Source organism: Rhinopithecus roxellana, chromosome 7, assembly GCF_007565055.1.
Source record: "Rhinopithecus roxellana isolate Shanxi Qingling chromosome 7, ASM756505v1, whole genome shotgun sequence".
NCBI lineage: Eukaryota > Metazoa > Chordata > Mammalia > Primates > Cercopithecidae > Rhinopithecus > Rhinopithecus roxellana.
In genome coordinates, this window is record NC_044555.1 from 113,505,314 (window position 1) to 113,521,141 (window position 15,828).

General features: G+C 39.0%; 1 pseudogene; it reads left to right on the top strand.

Moving 5' to 3' along the window:
- Positions 1-14,591, top strand: part of LOC104671852 — a 28,338-nt pseudogene extending 13,747 nt beyond the window's left edge.
- Positions 14,592-15,828: the final 1,237 nt, after the last annotated feature.

Here is a 15,828-nt window from a genome sequence, read left to right on the forward strand (position 1 = left end):
TCATTGGAACATACAGCTTTGAGAAAGGGCCCCGTGCATTCCCTACTCTTAGGAGGTGCTCTCATTAGCAGGGGGGCAACTGTGTCCAACCTGTGACCTGCTGTGTACACATCCAAAGCAAGCTGACCACTTGCTACATCTGATGGCTAGTGGATCCTGCTCCATACCAGCTGGGCTGATTTTGAAGCAGTGAAGGAGCACAAGCAAGTAAGAGACGCTCACCATGTTGTTGACAGCCAAAGGTAGACTCTGTCTACCATACAAATGGTAGACTCTGCTCTAACACTGGCAAAGCTAGCCTCATGCCATGTGGGTATACAAGTTAAGACCCACTGGAAAACATTCAGGCTTGATGATGACAGTGCAACCCCCAATCTCAGCTCTATAGCCTCAACTCCCTTTTGTTAAATATTGTGAGTAAAGGTGTTCTGACTGCCTACAGAGCTGCTGGGGCTGGTGCCTGCCTAGATCCCCCAATAGTAGTAGTTTCTGGGAACCAGGAGTCGCATAGACTTGGCTTTGCTCCAGTAAGCCCATTTATCAACCCACACCAATCCCGTACTGCTGATTTGGTTTGTACGTCTGTTAATTAGCATGAGCAGGCACTATGCTAGGCACAGGGGATAAAGTGGGAAACAAGCCAGAACAAAATTCCTGCTTTGAGAGGGGCATGTTTAGGGCATGAGATGGACATTAAATGAATATTACACAATTTATCAGATTACGTGATAAATTCCCCAAGGAGGTTATAGGGGCCTTATGCGTCTTTTGAATACTGATTTTCTGTGCTACCTATGGGTGCTTGGTCTTGCCTGGCTCTAAGTCCCAAGGCTGTAGCTTTGACTACACCCATCAGTGTTGCTGTGGGCACTCCAGGAAGCTTCCCGGGCTGGTTTATTAATGCCCAGAGTACCAAGAAAGTCTACTACCAGCACATTATTTGACATAGGAGTTGACCCCAAAGACCGGTAACCTGAGGCCAGGAACCAGTACTAATTGTCAAGCATAAAACTAGACACCATGACTTTACAAGAACCATCGAAGTCCTACTGCAGTAATGGATGATAGTCAAGTTCCCCTTATCCTAGAGCCCTTGGATTCATGAACTTGAGGAGGTCAAAAATCAACACTCTCTTCTTTTCCTTCTACACGATAGGCCACTCCTTCTCAGTGTCCTTTGCTGACTCCTCCTCTGCTTAGCCTCTTAATGTTGGGGTGCACCAGAGTTCAATCTGTTTCCATCTTTTTACTATATACACATTCTCCCTAGGTGATCTTATGAAGTCCGTGACTATAGATAACAACATATGCTGATGACCTCCAAATTTATGTTTTTAGCCCAGATTCACATCTCCAACTGCCTAACTGGCATCTCCATGTAGATATTTCGAAAGGCTTTTCAAACTTAGCAAGTCCAAAATTGAACGTTGATTGTTCCCCCCAAACACTGTTCCTTTTCCAGCCTTCCTTGGCTCAGTGACTGGCACCACCACCCACCAAGTCATTCAAGCCCCAAATATATGATTCATCCTAGGCTTCTTCCTTTCCTCAGTCCCCATATCCATTTTATTAGAAGTCCCTTGAATCCATCTCTAAATATATCCTAAGTCCAGCCTCCTTTCTCCATCTCTACCATCATCACCCTAGTCCCAGTCACCATCATCGCTTTCCTTTACACTTACAATGGAGGCCCTCCCTCTTCTGCTTTTGCTTTCCCTCCAATCCAGTCTCCACAACTGCAGCCAGTGATCTACCTTCAGTGACTATCCGTCATGTCATTCCTCTGCCTAAACCCATCCAGTTTTATCTAAAATGGGATTCAAAGTCTTTACCACAGTTTGGGAAACTCTTTACGATCTGCTTCTAACCCTCCCTTCCACCTCATCTTGTGCCACTACTTCTCCTCATTCACCATAATCTTGACCTTTTTCTATTCCTTGAACATACCAAGCTCTTTTCAGCCTCAGGGCTTTTGCACACACTGTTTCCTCTGTCTGGAATGCTCTTGGCCCCACACTTCATGTGCTATCCTGTCCTGCCTTAGAGAGGCCTGAAGTAGATATGCCCCTATTATTCTCTATCTCAACCTCTTTCTTGTTTTCTTCATAGACCTCATTAGAACTTGCAATTATCTGTTGCTTCCTTTTTTATCTGTTTACTTGATTTTGAGTAGGGGGATTCTGTCCTCCCCACTAGAATGTGAACTCCCTGGGGGCCACCACCACTGCCAGTTGTACTTGGAAGTTAAAATATAGGTTAACTAGGAAAAATAAGTCATTTCCATTAGAATTATTACATTTATCAAATAATTACCACGGCTTCTTTCAACAAAAAGCTCTTCTTCAGCATCTAAAGTTATGTGATTTATAAATGCCTGATTCATTCCTAACTTTCCTGGCAATCTCCTATCTCAAAACAAATAACATATATATTTTCACTTTATTTTATTTGGTGTGAAAATGAGAAAGAAATTTTGTGAGTGTATCAAGATGGGAAGGATCACCCTTTTTTATCCTTCTAATGACCTTCAAAGAAGGCAGTGTGGTATAACAGAAAGAACACTCTCTGGCTTGCAGACGAATGGAAGAAATGGCCATCAGTCTCAGCTCTGCACCGATGACCTGTGTGACCTTGCTGAAGGTACTTGACTTCTCTGAGCCCCATTTTATACATGAGAGTATTAATACCTTAAGACAGTTATTTTAAAGATGAAGTAAGGTTAAGGTCTTATAAAGGTAACTGGCATGTGGTAGGTGAAAGTTCATTCTTTTTCCTTTAGGGTTAGTCACTGAGAAAAGCATTGCTTCTTCATTACTCTATTTTTATTATGTTTTTAGTTTTTTTTTTTATTTTAATAGTTTTTGCGGAGCAGGTGGTCTTTGGTTACATGGATAAGTTCTTTAGTGGTGATTTTTGAGATTTTGGTGTACCCGCCACCCAAGCAGTGTACACTGCACCAAACATGTAGTCTTTTAACTCTCACCTTCTTCCCCCTTTCTCCCTGAGTCCCCAAAGTCCATTTTATCATTCTTATGCCTTTTCATCCTCATAGCTTAGCTCCCACTCATAAGTGAGAACATGTGATATACGGTTTTCCATTCTTGAGTTAATTCACTTAGCACAATGGTCTCCAACTCCATCCAGGCTGCTACAAATGCCATTATTTCTTTCATTTTTATTGTTACCTTACTCTATGTTTAAAAGGTATGTCCTAGGCTAACTACTTGATTTTTTTCTTTGGGGTTATTTATGGCTCTTTGCAAAAATCAAATTCACCCCGCAAAGATATAGGTTTGTCACCATTGAAGAGATTCTTAAGAATATAGTGCACACTCTGAAGGTAGTCCCCAAAAAGAGGTCTCAAAAATATTTTCAATAGTGTCAGTATCACTGTAATAACTGGCCAGACCCCCTATGAGCTATATAGGTTCACATACATTTATTGAAATTAAAACAGCAGCATCCGGGCTTGTTACTTTCCAGGCATATCTTTTGATATGAGACCATCATTTCAAAGTGAATCTAACCCATATCATGCACTTAAAGATCCTCTTTCAATATGACTGCCTTTGTGGGAAGTATTTCAGGAGCAAAGACCCTGCACTGGCTAGCTCTTGGCAGACCCTATGGTCTGTTAATAGGACTAGTTCCTACACTGAGACCATCTTGAACTCAGGAGTGGCCTTGAGGCTAAAAGATAAAAGCAGACTTTAGAGAAGTTAATGAATGAATTCATGCTGGCAAATGTTTCTCTTGGGCCAGAACTCCCATTGATTCCTTTCACATTCCCTGTCCCTGTTTCTCAGAGGCCTCCAGTCACATATGACAAATGGCTGATCATCCAAGCGAAGTGACCTGCCATTCAATAAACTGTATCTCAACCAGTGTAGAAACCAGCTCATTTTTCTCCTTAGGGATCTATTCTCCCTTCATCTGTATGAAGATCCCAAATGGGGTTCATTGAGGCCGTTACCTGTGCTGAGGGAAGACAAGCTCCTCTGATCTGCCTGCAGAATCTTTCTTTCCTGTAGAAAGATCTTGGAAAGGCTCTAAAAGTTTTATTACTTCAAGTTAGGCTTGGCCAAATTACTCACAAGTGCTGAATCCTCTTAGGGGTGTCAGCCTGAGGGAAGGAGACCTATTCAGATTGGGGACTGCATTGAGGCTGCCAACAAAGACCAATTAGTCTTGATTGTGCTGGTTGCGTTTGGAGGGTGAATGCCCTCAGACCACCAACTCATGCCACCAAAGTGCTCATCCCACCCAGGAGTCAGCTACTTTCTCTCAGTTCCCACTCGGGCTTCACATGACCTCTGGGTCAAACGCCTCTCTCTTGCCCTTGCTTTGGTTCCGGCTAGGTTGTGGATAGCGTGCTTGCTCCCAACTGCATTCTTTTCCCACTCTGTCTGAAAGCTGGTCAGGTTTGTATGATTGTTGTAAGAGACTAAGCAATGTAACTCTCCTTGTGAAAATTCATGTGACTTTATTGTGACGTATTTTACTTCTTAGTAGCCCAGACTATAAGCTTTATTTGGAGGAATTCAGATCTAATCTTTAGATTATAGCCATTTACAAGGTTCTACATTTCTGTAACTGGAAATATATTTAAGCAATGTGGTGATGACTTTCTCCCAAAGACCATTTATTGAGCACTTACAAAGTACAATTCAATGCATGGGGTTGGCTGTTTAAGACAAAACCTCTTCCTCTCCAAGAGCTCGCTGACAATAAAGGGTTAAAGCCAAGTACACAAATGATCATGTAACAATAGCTTAATTTCATTAAGCATTTATTATGTGCTAGCACTATGTTAAGTGCTACACATATTTTATTTAACCTTCACAAGTCCACAGTCTTTTATCTATAATTCTAAAGTACAAAGTTTTTAAAAACCCAGAGTTGATTCATATGATTTTTTCCAGAATCAATTTGGCAGTAAAAGCTGACCTGAACTGACATGAGGCTTTTTGTCATTTTAACCTACTTTGTGTAATTATTCATTTGTTTCACTGTAGAAGTACTAACGTGTTTGCTTTCAAGGCAGTATCCCTTCTGAGGGATGTTTTGTAGTGTACAAAATGTGCGCTATACCATTTAAAATCCCCAAATCTTTGAATTCTAAAACTTTCATGTCCTCATGATTTGAGAATGAGGAAATAAAACTATTATTGTGTTCATTTTATAAATAATGAGACTGAGGCTCAGAGAAGTGATGCAATTTTCTCATAATCACACCACGAGAGATTAGAAGCACCAAGATTGAAACCCAATTTTGTCTGACTCCAGAGTCCACACTATAAACCACTGTGCAATACCAACCTCTCATCAGAAAACGGTGTAGCAACTATCACAGAAGAGGCTCAGGCTGAGGCTCCAGGGGATCTGATGAACAAAAGGGGGCCTCTCATTGGGGGGTTAGTAAAAGCTCCAAAAAGGAAATGTGCATGTGGAACTGCAGCTTGAAGGAAAAAGAGGACTATGAAAAGGGGAAAGTAATCTACCCAAGGCACATTTGGGTAAATAGCAAGTAGCCTTGGCTAGAGAGGGGAGAAGCTGGAAATCAGACTGAGAAGGTAGGTAGGGGCAGAGTAGGAAAAGCCAGGGTGACTAGAGTAAGGAGTCTGCGATGAGAACCAGTTATGATCCCATGTGTATCCCAAAGCATATATTGGACATCATGTCATCCTGCCTCCATCCTGCCTTGGAGGAGGAAAGTGTGGAATGAATATCCCCATACTTTTTGACTGGCATTATTTTATTTATTTTTATTAAGCAAATTAACAGAATACATTGAAAAGGCAGCCAAGAAATTGAGGAGTCAAGAAGAGCAAGTTATAAACATCTAGAATACAAGTGTCTGTGCTGGGCTTTGTTGCTTCTTTGCAAGCAGAGAGTTAAAATTTAACCAGGACACTCATGCCTCACTGCAGCTGGCAGGGATTCAGTGGGAACCCGGCCGGCACCCACATGATAACTCACAATCCCCCTCCTGCGCTTAAACAACTCTTTCCTCCTCCTCTTATTTGGAATCCCAGTAAAGGTCACAGGGGAATACATCCATTATCAGGAATTTAAACCTAAAATCTTAGTATGTTCTCTTTTGTCAAGAATAATCGAAGTTCTAAATTGATATTTTAGAAATCAGGTGCAGTTCATGAGTAGTGAATTGAGTGTGTCTAATTACATTTTATAGTCATTTAACAGCTGTTAATAATGTAATTTTGTGTTATGCCCAATTTGCACTGAATTACTTTAATAGCACATATTATATTTATTTTCCTTTTGGTGAAACAGTAATCAAACACTAGGGAATCAAGTTGGACATGGAAATAAAGGATTTATTATTTTTACAAATTTGAAGAACAGGGATTTTTGGAAAGAAAATAGTAAATCCTATTATAAAACTAAGAGTAGTCAAACACACCCAAATGCATTTGTTTTCTCAGGCATTCCTTTTCGTAAAAATAATAATACTAATAATTTAATGAGCACAATACATTTGTTCCCTATCCAAGTCTGTATTGTTTGATGTGCACTATGTGTTTGCAAATATACATTTGGCTGACAAGCTAATGAGATTTCCCCCCCACCCCCAAATATCCTTCTCAAATGAAAAGGCCAGATTTCTAAGTTTCTGGTATATGAGTAAAAGAGACACAGCATTCATTTAAATAGACTCTGCAAAGGAAACTTTCCAAGGTGAGGCTAGACTAGAAAAGCAGTGTAAAGACAGGACGGAATACAGCTTTAATAGAAGAAAAAGGCAAACAAGGTGAGCAGGTATTTCTCCCACAAATTAGAAGAAACTTCTATGTGAGATCTTTATTAGGGTAAAAAGAAGGGTCAATCCTGGACCCCCCCCACCCCCAAAATGGTGGGATAATTGGAACGGTACCTTATGAAAGGCCTACTCTACATTTGCCATTCACTTTAAGCACTTGAAGACCCAAGCATCTAATACTGTGCCCATATGGAAGTGTTTTCTGCAGCCCACATGGATCAATGCCCTTTGTATTTGAAGCAAGCTACAAGAGTAGAACAGAAAGGAATTCTCTCTGGCTCTGGGATACTGGCTGCCATCACTCCATCCAGGACTTGACTTAGCATTTTCTGCCTTTGCCCACTTGCTTCCTAGAGCCTATGTGGGAAGAACTACAAATGGATGGCCTTCCCTCCAGGAGAGCCACAGTTATTTTGCAATCTGCCAATAGTAGGAGGCTAATTTCATCTCCACTGTTTCTCAGGCCCTAGTGATTGGGGCAATGTTGTGCCAAGTGGGGGAGAGGTGGTGGGAGAGTTCCACCCCAGGTGCAGGCAATAAGGAGGAGAGGGCGGCACTGCCTGTGGTGAATTTAAAAACAATAATAAAACGAACTCAAAGTCTGTCTTCTTTTCATGCTCATCATGTGCTAGCCATCCTAAACAATGTCAGTGATAAAATCCTTCTTCCTGCAGGGTTGCCTGCTCCCACTGCTGCTGTTCTCACGTGGGTATTCCATTGGGTTGTGGGTGGGGGTGGGGCTCTGAGCCCTCGCACTGTGGGAGAGTTACTGGCCCCCAAGCCCTCCAGGCTGTACCCCTCTCTTGTAATGGTGGGCATTATTATATTATTTGCAACTAGCATCAAAGTCACTCTCCTATAGGTCTCCTGCTGGTCCTGATTAGCAGCTGCAAACTTCTGTACCCATGTTCTTTAGCCTTTGCAGGGCTCTTCTCATCACTGCTGTTGCTCTTGCCAGTGTGTGGGTGGGTTCTCTTCCTGCCAATGTTTGCAGCTCTTTATTAGCTTCGTAAAGGGTGTTGTGGCTCTTTGAGTTGACAGAGCCTTCTGTTGAAAAATTTGGGACAAGTTGCCAAGGGCTGGCTTGAGGGCATTTAAGTGACACCACCTGATGTCTTACTTCTGCCAACAGTCAGCCACTGTCCCCAGCCAAAGCACATGGCCTTTGGATCTTTTGTGCTTCCGGGTGAATGCTTTCCTTACCCAGAGCACTAGTCTTAGAAGTTAGTGGATAAAGGGATAGACTTGAGGCTTAATCCTGGGGTCCTGGAGACTAACGCCAAAGGTACGGTTCTTTTCACCTGACCAATCCTTCAGGGCTGTTAGGACAGAGTTCAAGATTTGACTGTGTGTGTTGAGGGATGGGAATTGGGGGGCAGTACCTATGCTTGAGTCAAGGAGCATCTAAACCAATGCAACTGCTTCTATAGTCCATAGAAATACAGAGACTGAGTTATCTCAACAAGATCTGGCATGGGATTCCTTAGTACACCTTCACTACAATAGATGGTCTCCTTTTTCTTAATCTGTTTTTGGAAAATGGATCCCTTTGAGAATCTAATGTAAACTCCGCATGCTTACCTCAGAAAAATGCACATCTCTACATATGTCCAGAATTTTCTATGCCACTTAATTGATTTCAGTGATTCAGATTGTCTATAAATTTCAGGTTATGAAGTACTCTAGCAAGTCTTCCTGCTCTTACTGCACCACTCTGTCCAGAAAAATATCCAGGGCCCTCTTCTCCATTAAAAACAGGAGGCACAAAGCCTAGTGTCCACAATAATTTTAGGAACTCATGAAAATGTCTTAATTTATTTTAAAATCAGAAGAAAAACTTTGGACTATTACATCAAAGAAAATGTTTTAATATATAATAAAACATATTCATCTTTATAACAGTGCAGTAGTAAAACATAAGTTTTATATTTTTATATATCTGGATGCTCCAATGGTGGGTGCACTTTATATTTTTATGGAGGAAGAGGCCCATAAAGTCATAAGCATTTAGGATTGATGAAAGTCATAATGCAGCCCAGAAAAGACCTATTGCAGTATTGTGGAGACAAAGGATAGACAAAATTGTTGTGCATGCACACCTCTCCATGCAAGGAGACAAGGGACCTGTACTACCTTCTCATGAGGGTGGTAGAAAAGCACAGGATTTAAAATTGGGGGATGTGAATTCCAATCGTGGCTCAGCTGCTGACTGCTTGTGGGACTTTGAGAGAGTTATCTCACCTCTGATTTTCTTCATCTGCTAACTGGATTTAAATCTAAAAACTCTATCTGGACCCCACTCGGGTGTCTAATACTCTGGTATATAATAAGAAAACATATGTTGAAAAGTGCTTCATAAACCTTAAAGTACACGAGATTGTAATTATTAGCATGACAATCCCAGACTGGAAGTATTAGTGACGGAAGCCACTCTAAAGTGAGTGGCATGTCTACTCTTGCTGTTGATGAAGCTCACAGATCCCCAGGATAGTAGAGAAAGAGATGTTTCTGGAAGTAATGACTAGAGATACAAACCCACAATCCAATTCAGATAACTGAGTATAAATGTGATTGTAAAGTAGCAAAGCTAACTTTTAGACGGAGGTAACATTTTTTGAATCTTATCTAAATAAATACTGTTCTTCTAAGTATTCATCCTGAATGGTTATACACTATTCCTACCCATGCTAGCTATCAAATAACTTTAATAACTCTTTTGGGAACTGTCTTCAGGTCTAGATTATAAACTCCATGCAAAAATTATTGTCATATATAAAACTGGATTTAAAATTGGAAGATCTAGTTTCATGCTTCAGCTCTGCTGTTAATCAGACTGAATCAAAACAAAAACAAAAACAAAAACCAGGCACATGAGCTGGAAGCTGCCCACTGACAAGGCCATTTCTTTTCAGCCCATAGGCGCTGATTCACCTCTTTGATTTCTGTGTAGTCTTAAAGACCTATCAATTTACTTTGTGATCTAGAGAGTGAACAGGGCTGGTAGCAGCAGCAGCAGCAGCTACCATAAAGGGCTTAAAATCATGAGAAACAGCAGGAGTTGCTCTACTTATATCAGAAAAAAAATAGCTTTTAAGGCAAAAACTATAAGAAGGGACAAAGAAGGTCACTATGTAATGATTAAGGGGTCAATTCAGCAAGAGAATATAACAATTTTTAAATATATATGCACCAAACACTGGGGCACCCAGATATATAAAACAAATATTATTAGAGCTAAACAGAGACATAGACCCCAATACAATAATAGCTGAAGATTTCAATACCCCACTTTCAGCACTGGACAGATCTTCCAGATAGAAAATCAACAAAGACACATCAGACTCAATCTGCACTACAGACCAAATGGATTTAATAGATATTTACAGGATATTTCATCCAAGGGAGGCAGAATACATATTCTTTTCCTCAGCACATGGATCATTCTCAAGGATACACCATGTTAGGTCACAGAACAAGTTATAAAATGTTGAAAAAAATAGAAATAGGCCAGGTGCAGTCACACACACCTGTAATCCCAGCACTTTGGAAGGCCAAGATGCTCAGATCACTTGAGCTCAGGAGTTTGAGACAAGCCTGGACAAGATGGCAAAACCTCATGTCTACAAAGAAATACAAAACATTAGCCAGGTGTGATAGTGCACACCTGTAGTCTGCACTATCTGGGAGGCTGAGGTGGGCAGATCACCTGAGCCTGGGAAGTTGAAGCTGCAGTAAGTCATGATTTCACTGCTGCACTCCAGCCTGGGTGACATAGTGAGACCCTGTCTCAAAAGAAAAATTGAAATAATATCAAGCATCTTCTCTGACCACAATAGAATAAAACTAGAAATTAATAGTGAGAGGAATTTTGGAAACTACACAAGCACATGGAAATTAAACAATATGCTTGTGAATGACTAGTGGGTCAATGAAGAAGTTAATAAGGAAATTGAAAAAAAATTTGAAACAAGTGATAATGCAAACACGACATATCAAAACCTATGGCATAGAGCAAAATCAGTACTAAGAGGGAAGTTTATAGCTAGAAATGCCTACGTTAACAAAGAGAAAAAATTTCAAATGAACAATCTAATAACGCAACTTAAAGAACTAGAAAAGTAAGAGCAAATCAAACCCAAAATTAGTAGAAGAAAATAAATAATAAAGATCAGAGCAGAAATAAATAAAATTGAAATTTTAAAGAAAGTACAAAATATCAATGAAACAAAAGTTGATTTTTTGAAATGTTAAACAAAATTAACAAACATTTAGCCAGAAAAAAAAAGAGAGAAGATCCAAGTAAATAGAATCAGAAATGAAAAAGGAGACATTACAACTGATACCGCAAAAATCCAAAGGATCATTAGTGGCTACTATGAGCTACTGTATGCCAATAAATTGGAAAATCTAGAAAAAATGGACAAATTTCTAGACACATACAACCTATCAAGATTGAACCATGAAGAAATACAAAATCTGAACAGACTAATAAGAAGTAATGAGATTGAAGGTATAATAAAAAGTGTCCCAGTAAAGAAAAGCCTGGAAACTGATGGCTTCACTACTGAGTTCTACGAAACATTTAAAGAAGAATTAATACCACTCCTGTTCAAACTATTCTGAAAAATAGAGGAGGAGGAGGGAATTCTTCCAAACTCATTCTATAAGGCCAGTATTACCCTTATACCAAAACCAGGCAAAGACACATCAAATAAAGAAAACTACAGGCCAATATCTCTGATGAATATTGATGCAAAAATCCTCAACAAAATACTAGCAAGCCAAATTCAACAATACGTTAGAAATATCATGTACCATGACCAAGTGGGGTTTGACCCTGGAATGCAAAGATGGTTCAACATATGCAAATCAATTAATGTGATACATCACATCAAAAAAAGATGGGTAAAAACCAAACGCTCGTTTCAATTGATGCTGAAAAAGCATTTGATAAAATTCAATATCCCTTCATGATAAAAACCCTCTAAAAACTGAGGATAGAGAGAACTTAATGCAACATAATAAAAACCATATATGACAAGCTCACAGATAGTACCATACTGCATGGGGAAAAATGGAAATCCTTTCCTCTAAGATCTGGAACATGCCAAGAATGCCTACTGTAACCACTGTTATTCAACATAATACTGGAAGTCCTAGTTACAACAATCAGACAAAAAAATATATATATTTGGAAAAACCTAAAGACTCCACAGGAAGACTATTAGAACTGATAAATAAATTCACTAAAGTTGTAGGATACACAATCAACATACAAAAATCAGTAGCATTTCTATATGCCAAGAGGGAACAATGTGAAAAAGAAACAAAAAAGCAATTGCATTTACAATAGCCACACATAGAATTGAAAACCTAGAAATTAATTTAACCAAAGAAGTAAAAGATGTCTATAATGAAAACTATAAAACACTGATGCAAGACATTGAAGAAGACACCAAAAAATGGAAAAATATTCCATGTTCATGGATTGGAAGAATCAATATTGTTAAAATGTTCATAGTACCCAGAGCAATCTACAGATTCATTGCAATCCCAATGACATTCTTCGCGGAAATAAAAAAGAAAATCCTAAAATTTTTATGGAACCACAAAAGACCCAGGATAGCCAAAGTTATCCTAAGCCAGAAGAACAAAGCTGAAGGAATCACATTACCTTACTTCAAATTATGTTACAGAGCTACGTTAACTATAACAACATGGTACTGGCATAAAAACAGACACATAGACCAATTGAGCAGAATAGAGAAACTAGAAACAAATCCACAATACCTACAGTGAACTCATTTTTGACAAAACTGTCAAGAACATACACTGGGGAAAAGACAGTTTTTTCAATAAATGGTGATGTGAAAACTGGATATCCATATGCAGAAGAATGAAACTGGACCCTTTCTCTTGCCATATACAAAAATAAACATGGATTAAAGACTTCAGTCTGGGACCTCAAACTATAAAACTAGTACAAGAAAACATTGGAGACAATCTCCAGGACATTGGTCTGGGCAAAGATTTCTTGAGCAATACCTCACAAGCATAGGCAATCAAAGCAAACATAGATAAATTGGATCACATCAAGTTAAAAAGCTTCTGCACAACAAAGGATACAATCAGCAAAGTGAAGACACAACCCACAAAATGGGAGAAAATATTTGCAAACTACCCATCTGACAAGGCCTTAGTAAGCAGAATATATAAGGAGCTCAAATAAGTCTATAGGAAAAAGTCTAATAATGTGATAAAAAATGGGCAAAAGATTTGAATAGACATTTCTCAAAAGAAGATGTAAGAATGGCTGACAGGCATATGAAAAGGTGCTCAACATCACGATTATCAGAGAAATGCAAATCAAAACTACAATGAGTTATCATCTAATCCCAGTTAAAATGGATTATATCCAAAAGACAAGCAATAGCAAATGCAGGCGAGGGTGTAGAGAAAAGGGAACTCCTGTACACTGTTGGTGGCAATGTAAATTAGTGCAACCACTATGGAGAACAGTTTGGAGGTCCCTCAAACAACTAAAAAGAGAGGGAAATGTCGACTGTGCTGGTGGGAATAGACATGCCTGCAGTGAAGAAGCAGAAGCTGAGCAGTGACGAGACCAGCAACCCTCACCTCTCTGGAGAGGAGAATGATGACGCTGTCAGTAGAAAGTGGTACAATCACTGAATACCCTGATACACCTATAAACATGCCAAATGCACCTGGAAGGCAAAGTTGGGGAAAGGGAAAATGGAAGTCAAAGAAATGCAAATATGCTTTCAAATGTGTAAATAGTCTCAAGGAAGATCATAACCAACCACTGTTTGGAGTTCAACTTAATTGGCACAGTAAAGAAGAAGATCCATTACTATTAGGAACTATAGGAAGCAACAGAGTTACCTTGTGTGAATGTCATTGACAAGGAGAAATTTGGTTGTTGCTATCTTACATGGATGCTGATGCTGATGAAAACTTTTACACTTGTGCATGGACCTATGATAGTAGTAGAAGCATAACTGGGATGATTAATCCCATAACAATCCAGTGTAAAAAGCACTATGTTGGCTGCGGAAATGCTATCAATGAGCTGAAATTCCACCCTAGAGATCCAAATCTACTCTTGTCAGTAAGTAAAGATCATGCTTTATGATTATGGAATATCCAAATGGACACACTGGTGGCAATATTTGGAAGCATAGAAGGGCACAGAGTTGAAGTTCTAAGCCCTGGTTGTGATCTTTTGGGTGAAAAAATAAAGTCCTGTGGTATGGACTCAAACTTTGGTGGATCGATTCAAAGAGAATGATGAATTCAATTAAGAAAGCTTATGATTATAACCCAAATAAAACTTACAGGCCATTTAATTATCAGAAAATCAATTTTCTGATTTTTCTATCAGAGACATACATAGGAATTATGTTGATTGTGTGTGGTGGTTAGGTGATTTGATACTTTCTAAGTCTTGTGAAAATGCAGTTGTGTTGGAAACCTGGCAAAATGGAAGGTGATATAGATACAATTCAACCTGGTGAGTCTAATGTGACTATTCTTGGGTGATTTGATTGTAGTCAGTGTGATATTTGGTACATGAGATTTTCCATGAATTTCTGGCAAAAGATGCTTACTGGGCAATCAAGTTGGAAAACTTTATGTTTGAAATTCAGAAGTATAAGATCCTCATAAAGCCAAATGTACAACACTAACTCATCATAAATGTGATGCTGCTATTCAACAAACCAGTTTTAGCAGAGATAGCAGCATTCTTATAGTTGTTTGTGATGATGCCAGTATTTGGCGCTGGGTTTGACTTTGATAAAATACTTTCACCTAATCAAAATTAGAGTGTATTGTCTGTGTAAAATAGAATTGATGTAGTTTGCTAGGAAGGGCACATAGAGCATTTAGAATTGTCTTTCGGCATTCAATCGGCTTGAGCTGAATGTAGTGATGTTTACACCGTTTACATTCTTTGTACTGTCTTCCTGCTCAGATTCTACTGCTTTCTAATAAAAATTTGTTTTTGTAAAGCTGTGTGTTACTTTTGTTATTTTCATTGTGATGGAAAAAAGTTGAAAGTGTCACTATAAAGCAACCACACAAACAAGCCAACATCATAACCAGCTAACAACAAAATGACAAAATCAAATCCACACATGTCAATACTAACCTTGAATGTAAATGAAATAAATGCCTCACTTAGAAGGAACAGAGTGGCAAACTGAATTAAAAACAAACCAACCAACAAACAAACAAACACAAGACCCAGTGCTATGCTATCTTCAAAAAACCCATTTCACATGTTATGACACCCAGCGGCTCAAAATAAAGGGATGGAGGAACATCTACCTAGCAAATGGAAAACAGAAAAAAGCAGGGGTCGCAATCTTAATTTCAGACAAAACAGACTTCAAACCAACAAAGATCAAAGAAGGGCATTACATAATGGTAAAGGGTTTGATTCAACACAGAGACGCAACTATCTTAAAAATATATTATATATGCACCCAACACAGGAGAACCCAGATTTATAAAGCAAGTTCTTAGAGATGTACAAAGAAACATAGACTCCCACTCAATAATAATGGGAGACTTCAACACTCCAGTTACAGTATTAGATCACTGAGGAAAAAAAAAAAAAAAAAAAAAGATATTCAGGACCTGAACTCAATCAAGTGAATCTGATAGACCTCTACAGAACTCTCCACCCCAAAACAACAGAATATACATTCTTTTCATCACCACATGGCACATACTGTAAAATTAACCACATAATTTGACATAAAACAATCCTCAGCAAATGCAAAAGGACTGAAATAATAGCAAATACACACTCAGATCACAGTACAATAAAAATAGAAGCCAAGACTAAGAAAATCACTCAAGACCATACAATTACATGGAAATTAAACAACATGGTTCTGAAGGACTTTTGGGTAAATAATGAAATTAAGGCAGAAATCAAGAAGTTCTTTGAAACTAATGAGAACAAAGAGACAATGTACCAGAATCTCTGGGGTGCCGCAAAACCAGTGTTAAAAGGGAAA